Source organism: Anolis carolinensis, chromosome 1, assembly GCF_035594765.1.
Source record: "Anolis carolinensis isolate JA03-04 chromosome 1, rAnoCar3.1.pri, whole genome shotgun sequence".
Lineage (NCBI taxonomy): Eukaryota > Metazoa > Chordata > Lepidosauria > Squamata > Dactyloidae > Anolis > Anolis carolinensis.
In genome coordinates this window covers 18,091,949-18,104,728 of record NC_085841.1, presented here as the reverse complement: position 1 = coordinate 18,104,728, position 12,780 = coordinate 18,091,949, and the positions used below count along the sequence as shown (strand labels likewise).

The window sequence follows — 12,780 nt, the reverse complement described above, 5'->3', positions numbered from 1 at the left end:
CTGTCACTTGTTTTGTGCCAGTCATTTACTACACAAACCCTTGGTGAGTAGAAGGAAGGTGCAGCAGAATCTGTATAGTTGTTAATGTGTTTGTGCAATGACTGCAGCAGAAGTTTGCTAATACAAGGCAGTAACACGAGCTCCTCAAGCTCTATATAAATTTCATTTGAAGAGTTTGGTTATATACATGGGTGCAAATGTAGCTGTCTAAGCAGCAGTCTCTGAGGCCTAGAGACCCTTTCCGCAATGGCAGTTTCCTATAGAACATGCAGTTTAGAGCAGCGTGTCTCTACCTGGGGGTCGGGACACTATGGGGGGGGGGGGGTCATGAGGGGAGTGTCAAAGACCATCAGAAAACACATTTTTCTGATGTCTTAGGAAGCCCTTTGGCAGAGAAGGCTGGATGTACGTGAGCTACAACTCCAGATCTCAAGGTCAATGCCCACCAACCACTTCCAGTATTTTATGTTGGTCATGGGAGTTCTGTGTGCCAAGTTTGGTTCAATTCCATTCTTAGCGGAGTTCAGAATGCTCTTTGATTGTAGGTGAACTATAAATCCCAGTAACTACAACTTCCAAATGACAAAATCAAACCTCTCCCTCAACCCCACCAGTGTTCAAATTTTGGCATATCAGATATTTGTGCCATATTTAGTCTGGATCCCTAGTCGTTTGGGTTCACAGTGCTCTCCGGTGGTAGGTGAACTACATCTCCCCAAAAAATCACTGTCAGTTCCTCCCAAATCATTCTAGTATTTCTGTTGGCCATGGGGGTTCTGTGTGGAAAGTTTGCCCCAATTCAATAGTTGGTGGGGTTGAAGGGGCTCTTTTACTGTAAGTAAACTATAAATCCCCCAACTACAACTCCCAAATGTCAAGATCTATTTTCCCCAAACTCCACCAGTATTCACATTTGGGCATATTGAGTATTCGTGCCAATTTTGGTCCAGATCCATCATTGCTTGAATCCATAGTGCTCTCTGGATATAGGTGAACTACAACTCCAAAACTCAAGATCAATGCCCACCAAACCCTTCCAGTATTTTCTGTTGGTCGTGGGAGTTCTGTGTGCCAAGTTTGGTTCAATTCCATTATTAGTGGAGTTCAGAATGGTCTTTAAATAAATAAATCCCAGCAACTACAACTCCCAAATGACAACATCAATCCCCCCCAATCCCACCAGTATTCAAATTTGGGTGTGTCAGATATTTGTGCCAAATTTGGTCCAGTGAATGAAAATATATCCTGCATATAAGATATTTATATTATGATTCATAACAGTAGCAAAATGACAGTTATGAAGTAGCAACGACAATAATTTTATGGTTGGGGGTCACCACAACATGAGGAACTATATTAAGGGTCACTGCATTAGGATGGTTTAGAGAGAGTAGTATTTATAATTCTCAGCCAGGGAGCTCAATATCTCTTCAAACTTGCAGTAGTAAAGTTTGTTTCCTAGGGCACATCTACACTGACCTGTTATCCCTGGACCAATTGGGAGTGTTAAATTCTGGATCAGGCCATGTTGGTTTTCCACGGGTCCCCTGGCCACTGCAGAGGTGGGAAGGAGTCCTTGTCAAGCCCCAGGGCTCTGCCCAGTAATGTGAACAGAGTTTAACCGAAACAATACTCAAATTGTGCCTAAAACATCTTTACTGATATGAGATAACTTTAAAATATAGCCTATTCAGTGTCCTACTAAAAACATAAGGCTAGCACCCAGCTGACAGTATAAAACAAAGTTCTAAGTTCAAGGCTCAAACAACATTCCCAAAATAACATTCAGGAGTCCAGGCAAAGAAATGTCCATCAATCAAAGGTTCAAACCGGTCTTTCAATTCCAGAAGTAATGCCAAGAAGTCAGTCCAAATACACATATAAAGTTCCATGGTTTACAGCTAGGTTTCAATTCCTCAGGAAACACATAGGATCAAGATTGAGTATCAATTCCAGCCCAGGGAACAAACAGCCAGGAAATATTCTAGTGCGACAGACACTATTCTCCAAGGAACAGTCTCTTACAGCATTCTTTTATGCTGCTCTTTTCAGCTGCTTCCCATTTCAGCAGGTCTCCTAAATGATCACTACAGCCAGTGAATAATTACTTGGAAGGAAGGTCAGCCTGACCCCTTAGAAACAGGAGGGAGATTTACTCCTTCCAAGCATCACCCAGCAGCTATACTAAAGCCACCACATTGCTGGTCATTACAGTCCTGACCATCCAATGGCCATTGGCCAGCACTGCTAGATGGCCACCCGGATCATCCTCTCTCATTCTCATTGTACCAGTGGCCAGCAGATGGAACATGGCTAGTAACAGCCACTTGTCTTCTGGAGTGACATTGGCTGAGTGATGTTGGCAGAGTGCCAGAATAACATGGGAGCAGAAAGGGTTGCCTGATGCCCCGGCTAACTTCACTCTGTTGATGTCACTCCAGGGGACCAGCAATGAACCTTAGACAGGTCACACCTACTGGGCAGGACTACAACAAGAACAGGAAGGGGTTGCTTAGTGCCGTTTTGAGTCCCCTGGATTCTCAGGGAGAATTCAGAGCAACCTGCTCTTGTGACTCAGCTGGAGTCTCAGAGTGACTCTGATGGGGATTGTGGGATTCGGGGTCCTTATGTTCAAGATGATGGGATTCAGGTTCAAGATTACTCTGATGGGAATTCAGGTTCAGAGTGTCCCTGCTGTGAGAGATGAGGAGCAGGGAGACATTCCCATGGCAGGGAATGGTGTTGTTGATACTGAAGATGATACCGAAGCTAGCCAGGTGCAAAGGGAGGTTAGCTCCCAGTTAGATAATGTGCAGATAGAGCTCTCTGGCCTTGACAGATCGAGCTGGCCGTTTGGAATTTCGGTGCAGGACTGTTAGAATAGCAAACAAGAAAGAGAAAAAGGCCAGAGGCCAAAGAAATGCATTCATGCTGTGCAGAGAATATTAAAGGGTCTGCTGAGAGAGAAATCTTTGTCAAAAGCAACGTCTCATTTTGGAGTGTAGACGCTAGCTTTTGCTTTCCAGGATTACCTTGCAGCCTTGTGTATTCAAGTTATGGGACTTTGTCAAGCATTCATGGAACCTTGTTTTATGCCTTATGTTTTCATGGATTATTCTTTATAGCCTTGGTTTTGCAACAATCTTTGGGATCTTTACTTTTGCTTTTTAAGAACTATTTATTTTCTATTTTCTAATAAATTACAAAAGACTTCAACCTATGTATAGTCTGGTGTGTTCAGCAAGGTGAAGCTAACCTGAGGTGCGACACCTGCAACTTTTGTTAACATTAACCCAAATGATCTCCAAGCATTGTGTGGACACCATGAAGCTGATTCATCTCCCGCTCTAAGATCATGGATATGTCCCTCAAGATACCCTTTGGAAATTCCAGTGCATGGTTTTCCAGCTGCAATCTGAAGTTAATAGCATTTACAGTTGATCTTCCACTTTTGCATCCACACCTTTACTTAGCAATGCTCAGGGGAACTCTCTTGGAAGTTGTTATGTCCTTCAAGTAATCATATTGTATGCTTCCCCTGAAAATTGTATTGTAAAGTCACCCAGGAAATACCTAGAAAAAGGATATCTCTCTCCGAGAGTCTCAGAATTTCTAGGTCCTCCATGGTGACTCTATGATTTCTGGGAACAAAGCTCAGATAATTTAATGGTGCTTTGTTATATCATGATTTCAAATAACTGCAGTCTGGCTGGGAATGGATCCCTGCAGAGGAAGAGTGGGAAGATGAGGGCAGGGGCCATGCACCTACTCCCATCTAACATCTCTCCCCTGCTGACCCTGCATTAGCATCAGAAATGAAAAGACAGGATTGGGGATGTGTGTTTTCAGTCTAGATGTCATCTGCAATATGAGTAGGAGAGTGGTGGCTGGCTTAGAAACAGGAAATCTCTAAATATGTGATGTCTTCACGGAATTAATGAGAAATATGCTTTATAGCTTTAGCTACCGCAAACTTGCTCACATTTGTCTTGAATTTAGGCATGTTTGCAGTCATTTCACTGGAAGTCCCTTTTACTTAAAGGCTTATGGGAAGGAGGCTTTCAGGATTTATACGTGAGGCAAAGCTTCCGTGATATTTAATGGAGATGATGCTCATTATTCCAAGGGCAGGATTAGGTTTGGCGGAACAACCTTCTTAATTTTATTCCTACGCTCCCTTCCCATTACATCTAATGCCTTTCTCCAGCCAGGCACCTTCCAGATGTGTCAAACTACACTTCTCATCATTCAGTCAGATTGGTGATGGGGTTGGTGGAAGATTAGTCCAAACAAATCTGTAGGCACAGGTATAACTTCGCATATAAAATGGGAAGTTCTGTTTTTGACATGCTTATTGCTCCACTTTAGGCTCCCTCATTTTGATTACTTACAACAATAACATAGAATCATAGAATCATAGATTTAGAAGAGACCTCATGGGCCATCTGGTCCAACCCCCCTGCCAAGAAACAGAAAAATCACATTCAAAGCACCCCCAACAGATGGCCATCCAGCCTCTGCTTAAAAGCCTCCAAAGATGGAGCCTCCACCACACTCTGGGGCAGAGAGTTCCATTGCTGAACAGCTCTCACAGTGAGGAAGTTCTTCCTCATGTTCAGGTGGAATCTCCTTTCCTGTAGTTTGAAGCCATTGTTCCGCATCCTAGTCTCCAAGGCAGCAGAAAACAAGCTTGCTCCCTCCTCCCTATGACTTCCCCTCACATATTTATACATGGCTATCATGTCTCCTCTCAGCCTTCTCTTCTGCAGGCTAAACACGCCCAGCTCTTTAAGCTGCTCCTCATAGGGTTTGTTCTCCAGACCTTTGATTATTTTAGTTGCCCTCCTCTGGACACATTCCAGTTTGTCAACATCTTCCTTCAATTGCGGTGGCCAGAATTGGACACAGTATTCCAGGTGTGGTCTGACCATGGCAGAATAGAGGGGTAGCATGACTTCCCTGGATCTAGACACTATATTCCTATTTATCCAGGCCAAAATCCCATTAGCTTTTTTGATGCCACATGACATTGTTGGCTCATGTTTAACTTGTTGTCCACGAGGACTCCAAGACAACTTAATTAGTCACCTTGTAACCGAATGTTCTCTGTGTGAGATCATGGACTTTATAGCCTACCAGCTGTTAGGAATTTTAGAAGCTGAAGTCCAAAACACCTGGAGGGTTCAAGTTTTCCAATGCTTTTTTAAAGCTCATGTCAAGTGTGCACCACCAAACATTAACATCAGAAGAGCCAAGTTGGATCAGACCAAAAGCTTATCTTGTCCAGCACTTTGTTCACATAGTGGCTAATTGACTGTCATCAATCAGTAGGATACTTGAGTGAAAATTTTGATGTCAACATGGCAGACAAGAAAAAATATATCCCAGACTACCATAGGACACATTTATTGGCTCAAAGACCAGAAGGAATTGGAAGTTTATTGTCACATTTTCCTGGGTCCATGGGTGAAGAACTGTGGCCAATGTACGTTTTAAAGTTGAGTAATTGCTGCTGTATCTGACCATGAAACCAGTCTAAGGCTTTTATGTCCAATTTGTTATTTTGTACAGCAATTTTTTTTGTTTTGCTTCTCTGAAATAGAGCTGCTAACAGTATTCTAGCTTGGCTAGCAAGCCATCCTAGAAATTGATTGCATTTCACTATTACTCCTTCTTGGATCTTTAATCTAAAATGCAACCACTGATTTATCGTGAGGATAGACTTACATTAGGCAAACACAAGAAAGGATCTTAACAACCAGCAGTAATTTACCAGCAGCAAATACCTGAAGATATGGATTATTTCTTTTTACTCCTGCTACGCTGCTATGCTGATGACTAAATAAAAGGTAATGTTAAAGTATTACTTGGAATCACATCATAAAAACAAAAAATCCCAAGAACAAATAGTGAGTGGTGCCAGGCAATGCTTTTCTCAATTTGATTTGGCTGTATTATTGTGTTCAAATCCATTTCAAGAATGTGTTGTTGAAGGTTTTCATGGTTGGAATCACTGGCTTGCTGTGAGTTTTCCAGATTGTATGGCCATGTTCCAGAAGCAAACGCAGCATTGCCCAAACACGAATCAAGGAGCATGAAAAGCACTGCAGACTAATTCAACCAGAGAAGTCAGCCATAGAGAGCACTTGATGAACCAATCTGTACACAGCATATTATTTGAGAACACAGAAATGCTGGACCACTCTAATAACCACCATGTCAGATGAAGCCATTGAAATCCACAAATATGTGGACAATTTCAACAGAAAGGAGGAAAGCTTAAAAATGAACAAAATCTGGTTACCAGTATTTTAATAAACTCTAATATCAGGACAGTAAATGAAGACCAACACTCAGTAAATAGGTGAATTCCAGACAGGAAACAATCAGGGCCAGCTAACACCTCCCAACAAAGGATTCCCTCAGGCAGGAAGCAGCCAGGCTTTGAAACTGCAAGGCCATTCTATGCTAATCACAGTGGCCAATTGCAACATTCAAACAGACAAGAGTTCTTTCTCCCATCATTGACATTCCATAGATATATAAACCCCACTTGCTTAGTTTCCAACAGACCTCACAACCTCTGAGAATGCCTGCAATGGGCAAAATGTCAGAAGGGAATGCTTCTGGAACATGACCATACAGCCCGGAAAACTCACAGCAACCCATTTTAAGCTTAATTCTTCATTCCCTCTTTCAAGCATTGTACAAATATGTGCAAAAAATTAAATAGCGTTGGCGAATGCTGTGATGATTGTTCTCAGAATGAGAAAATCAGCAATGACAAAGGAGTGTGGGTCAAAATAGTGAGTTAAAGGGCTTTCAGTTATAGATGATATTAAAGAAAGCACTTGAAAGCACATCATTGACAAAAATGAGCAAAACTCATTAAAAAATAAAACCAAAAGCTAATCGTAAGTAATGCCCAGAAATATTTCCCTCATTAATTATTATGTACAAAGCATGTAATATAGAAATACAGGAAAAACACTAAATAGCATAGCAAAGTTACAGTGCTGCAGAACTACTAATCTATACACATAATAAAAGTGAAACTATGTATGTTTGTGTGTGGCTGGGATGTCCACTTCCACAGACAATCTCCCACTTCCACAAATAGCTATGGCTCCCACTACTCAGGAGACACCAACGGCCCTCCTTCCAATGACATTGCAGGTTATAGCGAGCTCGTAAACATGTACAAGAACCTGCCGATGTCCTCCACAAACACCATACTGCCCACCACCCAAGTGAAGGCTTTCACACGGGGATAATTTCATCCTAGATTTTCTGTTTTTCCTCCACCACAGACATCCCAGTGTTGTGTCAAATAGTAATTGTGTTGATGTTTTATTATGGTTGTGTTGTATGTTCTTGTTTTGGTAACTGAATGTTTTACCTATGGTGGAAACCATCTCTTTCGGGGTGATAGAGCAGTATGCAAATAAAGAGTATTATTGTTGTTGTTGTTGTTGTTACTCTCTCCATTGGTGTGGAATTTGCTGCCTCTCCCTTAACACTTTCCTATGCTTTTCTATGACACACAGCAAATAAAAGAATTGATCAGCAAATGAGATTTGGGAAGAATTCAACATGATTTATAGGAGTTCTAGGTACTGGGATGTATAGTTCTCCTGCAATCTAAGAACATTCTGAACTCTTCCAATGATGGACCTGGAACTAACTTGGCACACCAAACCCCATGACAAAGAAAAAATACTGGTGATCATAGGAGGGATTCATAGGAGTTGTAGTTCACCTACATCCAGAGTACACTATGAACCCAAACAATGATGGATCTGGGCCAAACTGGACATGCATACCCGATATGCCTAAATTTGAATAGTGGTGGGTTTTGAGGGGGATTGGCCTGGACATTTTAGAGTTGTAGGTACTGGGATTTATAGTTCACCTGCAAACAATGAGCACTCTGAACTCCACCAAAGAGGGAATTGGACCAAACTTGGCACACAGAGCCGCCATGACCAGCAAAAATACTGGAGGTCTTTGGGGGAAAATTCACCTTGATTTGGGAGAGTTGTAGTTCACCTATCTCCAGAGAGCTCTATGAACCCAAATACTGATTGATCTGGACCAAACTTTGCACACATACTCGATATGCCGGAATTTGATTACTAGAGGGCTTTGGGGGGAACTGACCTTCCTTTCTGGGAGTTGTAGTTCACACACAACCAGAGAAACTGTGACCTCCACTGATGATGGACCTGGACCAAACTTGGCACACAAAACCTCCATGTCTAACTCAACCTACTAGAGGGGTTTGAGAGGACTGACTCACCATGGTGGGAGTTGTAGTTTACCTTACAACCAACGAGCACACTGAACCCCATTAATGATACATCTAGGACAAACTTGCCCAACATAACGAATTATAAGTACTGATGAAGTTTCTTGGGGTTAACCTGGCATGATTTCAACTACAATCTTATGCATTTTGTACAATTAAAAAATGACTTTTTCAACGCCGGGTACCCAAGCTAGTTAGCAATAAAATAGAAGTGAAAAATGTGAGTTACAGGTCTTTCATTACACCTTAAACATAGGCACCCTCTTATGTTTTTAACTGAAAAAGTTTGATGCAGAACATTCAACTCAGCTCTATAATAGCATCCTGGAAAAAGCAAACCATTCAATTTTATTGTCTTAGCTACAGGCTGAACAACTGTGAACCTATATGAGCAATAAACGGAGGTAATAAAATACTGCAACTGAATGCAAATATCAGCAGAGCAGACCAAAAATTGATTTTAACTATTTCTTCCGGTGTTGCATCATTTACAAGTAAGGCAACATGATTAATGATTCTCTTTTCCCTTCCAAGCAAAAGTTCTTGAGAGGTATAAATAAATCCATAAAAACTTCTAGCAGACAAAATTTATCCAAACCAGCATTATGCAGAATGGGGGAAAGGAACAGATAATGGACTAAATTCTTCATTACGCCATCTATCTACACTCACAGCTGAAATGCCGTATTTTCAATTCTCCTTTAACAGCCTCATTTCCATCATCTGAAATCTTTGGTTCCTGAAAGCCTTTCTCTAATGTACCAAACTCAAGGGCACTTTAATAATCTTCTACGATATGACTATATTAATAGATTCCAAGAAAGGAGGAAAATGTGCTGCATTGTAGTGTGCAAAACCAACACGGCTCCAACCTGGCACCTTCCCATCATCTACCATGACCATTTCATACTGGCTGGGAATTATGGGAATTGTAGTCCATCATTTCTAGAAGACATGATGCTGTGGAAAATCAAAGCATATCTACATAGAAATAAGTTTCATTATTTTCAATGGGGCTTGATTAAAAATATCAATCTACTCAGAAATAACTTTCATTGTTTTTAATAGCACTTACTCACTGGAAAGTATGTAAACTTAGGGTGTTTCTACTATGGAATGAATGCAGTTTGATATCACTTTAACTGCCATGGCTCAAGCCTATGGAATCCTGGGATTTGTAATTTGGTGAAGCAGAGAAGGCAAAAGACATGATTAAACTACAACTCCCAGGATTCCATTGAGAAAATATGTTAAATTAGAAAATATGCTGAACTCCTTGGTCTCCTCCAACAAAGTGGTTAGCAAATGTAATTAATATATGCACATTAACAGTTTAAAATCCTCTCCTTCTTGGCTCTTATATGCTGAGCAGGGAGGTGTATTTGATGCACCAAGGCTTCTATTCCCTTTGAGGTTGTGACTGTATCTGGCAAAGACTGAAAAAAGCCTTGGGCTACCAGGACTGATGTTGACTGCCAACTTCAACTTTTCTTTCTTCTCCAGTTTTTTTAAACCAAGGCTGTAGTCAGGCTACAAGCAAAGTGTGCGTTAAGGCTAAGGCTGTACTCTGTTTTCAATTTTCCAACATGCCTCTGAGCAACCCTGTGTTGGGCTTTGTGGGATTTGGGGGAAAAAATATGGTGCCTGCTTTCTCAGTCAGCCAGGACTTTGCAATGCACCCACTTGACTAATAAATGGATGGATAGAAGGAAGGGCAGCAATCCCTAATAAACTTCCTTCAGCAGGTAGCAATGATTGGTAGTATCCTTGTCAATAGGATAATGACTTTGTTCTGTGTTTTAATATTTAATATTTAAAGCTCCTTTTAAAGTTTTAATCTCCAGAGCCCTCTTAGCTTTCAAGATCAGATAGAATTTGCTGTCTTAGCTGTTCATTGTGCATTTGACCCTTGGTATCCTCTGAGGTTTGGTTCCAGGATCTTCCGTGGATATCAAAATCCTTGGATGCCCAAGTCCCATTATATACAATGGCGTCATCACATGGTGCCCCTTATATAACATGGCTAAATCAAGATTTGCCTTTGGAACATTTTAAAAAATTGAATCTATGAGTGCAGAATCCGCGGTCATATAGGGAAACAAACAAAGATAGGTTGTAATTCAGCACTCTAGATAGCCCTTTTACATTTAAAACATCTTCAAACAGCTATAAAAGCACTAGATTTCCGCTCATCTTAGAAATCAAATAGGGTCAGCCTGGTACTACTACTACTAGTAACAATAATAATAGAAGTAGTAATAATAATAATAATTTCTCTGACTCTTCTGATGGCTCAAGGGTACAACAAATTCAAAAACAAATGAACATAAAAATACAATATACAGTAGAGTCTCACTTATCCAACACTCGCTTATCCAAGTTTCTGGATTATCCAAGCCATTTTTGTTATGATTGAGCCTCATGGCTCTGTTACTGACAGACGTGGGCGTAAGACTCCTCGAGAGTCAGATACTCTCGAGGAGCGAGAAAGAAAAAGACTGCGAGACATTTTTGCAGCACCATCTGACGAAGAGTCTTTTGAGGGGTTTACGGAGAGAATGGAGGAGGGGCTGGTTAGCTCGGAGGAGGATGAGATGGATTGGACTCGGGTAAGGGAGGAATTGGGTGCCACTGGTCATGATGGGATAGAAGATGAATGGGGACCTTCAGGATTAGACCCATGGCTTAGCTGGAGGGATGGGACGGGATCCACAGCTGGAGATGCTGTGGGGCGTAGTCAGAGGTGTTCCAGCTCTGATGAGGAAAGTGATGAGGAAACGCCCGGGTTAAGGAGGACAGCTGACAGTGATGAGGATTTGTAACTGGCATAAAATGGGGCTTGGGAGCAATTGCAAATTGCGTTGGGCAAGGTAATCTGGACGAACGCTTGGGATCTGTGTGGGACGCTTTCCTGAAGACTGGTGTGTTTTCCTGTGCTGAGACGTAAGTTGTTTTGGAATTCAGGGTCAGACGGCGGGAGGAATTGTGTGGGCATTTGTTTGTGCAAACCTGTGCTTACTCTTATTAGCTTGACCTTCCGTCGTCTTCTTGACGGACGCCATCTCCTGTTTTGAAAACTCGGACTGAACTGACCACGGCTTGTCTTCCCCTCTTCTTGGACTTGGAATCTACAAACGTCTGCTTCTGGCTTTGATCTACGGAAAGGAACTGGGTCTACTCTACTGCTACAATCCTTGGCTGATCTGTTCGTGTTGGAAATCCTGTCTGCTGTGTGTGTGGGAGCGACGCAAGTTACTCTAAGCACAGTGCTGGCAGCAGAGAGGAATCTGCTGCCAATTAGTTGCATTCTTTTGTATCTTTTGTTCCTCGGCTTTTGTTTTGTTTATCCCCAGGCTGAAGCAAGCAGTTTGTTTTTACCCGGATTAAACTCCGGTTTAATCCGGTTTATCTTTTGAACGTTTTTCCTTGCCTCTTTTTGCTCCTAAAGGCTAATACTGCCTGGCCCTTGTATTTTACGGGCATTTTTGAGTTCTGTAATCCAATAAACTCTGTTATCTTGAACCTTGTGGCGTTCTGTCCTTGACAATTTTTGTAGTCAATGTTTTCAATATATCGTGATATTTTGGTGCTAAATTTGTAAATGCAGTAATTACAACGTAAGATTACTGCGTATTGAACTACTTTTTCTGTCAAATTTGTTGTATAACATGATGTTTTGGTGAATAATTTGTAAAATCATAACCTAATTTGATGTCTAATAGGCTTTCCCTTAATCCCTCCTTATTATCCAAGATATTCGCTTATCCAAGCTTCTGCCGGCCAGTTTAGCTTGGATAAGTGAGACTCTACTGTATTACTAAATTACATAGACAGACACACACACACAAATTTATACCAAACACAGCTACAGAGTTGACATATAGTGGTCTTCCCGCTTCTCGTTATCTTCCCACTGGAGCAGTACCTAATGATCTACTCACATTTGCATGTTTTTGAAATGCTAGGTTGGCAAAAGCTGGGGCTAACAATGGGAGCTCACCCCATCCCATGGATTCAAACTGCCAACCTTCCAATCAGCAAGTTCTGCAGCTTAGTGATTTAACCCGCTGTACCACCGCGCATATATATACATATATATACATATACATATATATATATATATATATATATATATATATATAACATATAATGGGAAGAGAATGCAAATCAAAGCTCATGATTGAAAGTTAATTGGATATGCTTTCTGCCAGAAGAAATGGGTCTACAACTGCGATTTAAATTCTGACACCTCATTTAGCTGTTGGACTTCATGGAGCTCTTCTGGTAGATTGTTTCACAGTCAAGGGGCAGCCGATGAAAAGATCCTCTGGGTGACAAAGTCACCAGTCGGGTTTTTACTGGTTGGATTAGCTGCCCTTCAGAGGACCTTAATGTCTTAAAGAGCGTATTTTGAGGATCTTGTAGGCCACCTGTACCCAATCCATATAGGGCTTTAAAGGTCAAAACCAACT

The 12,780-nt window shown here is 41.4% G+C and overlaps 1 protein-coding gene across 1 annotated transcript in view; it reads right to left on the bottom strand.

Moving 5' to 3' along the window:
* kcnk12 (potassium two pore domain channel subfamily K member 12) overlaps nucleotides 1-12,780 on the bottom strand; it is a 75,647-nt gene that overhangs the window by 37,477 nt on the left and 25,390 nt on the right. The window lies entirely within an intron of this gene.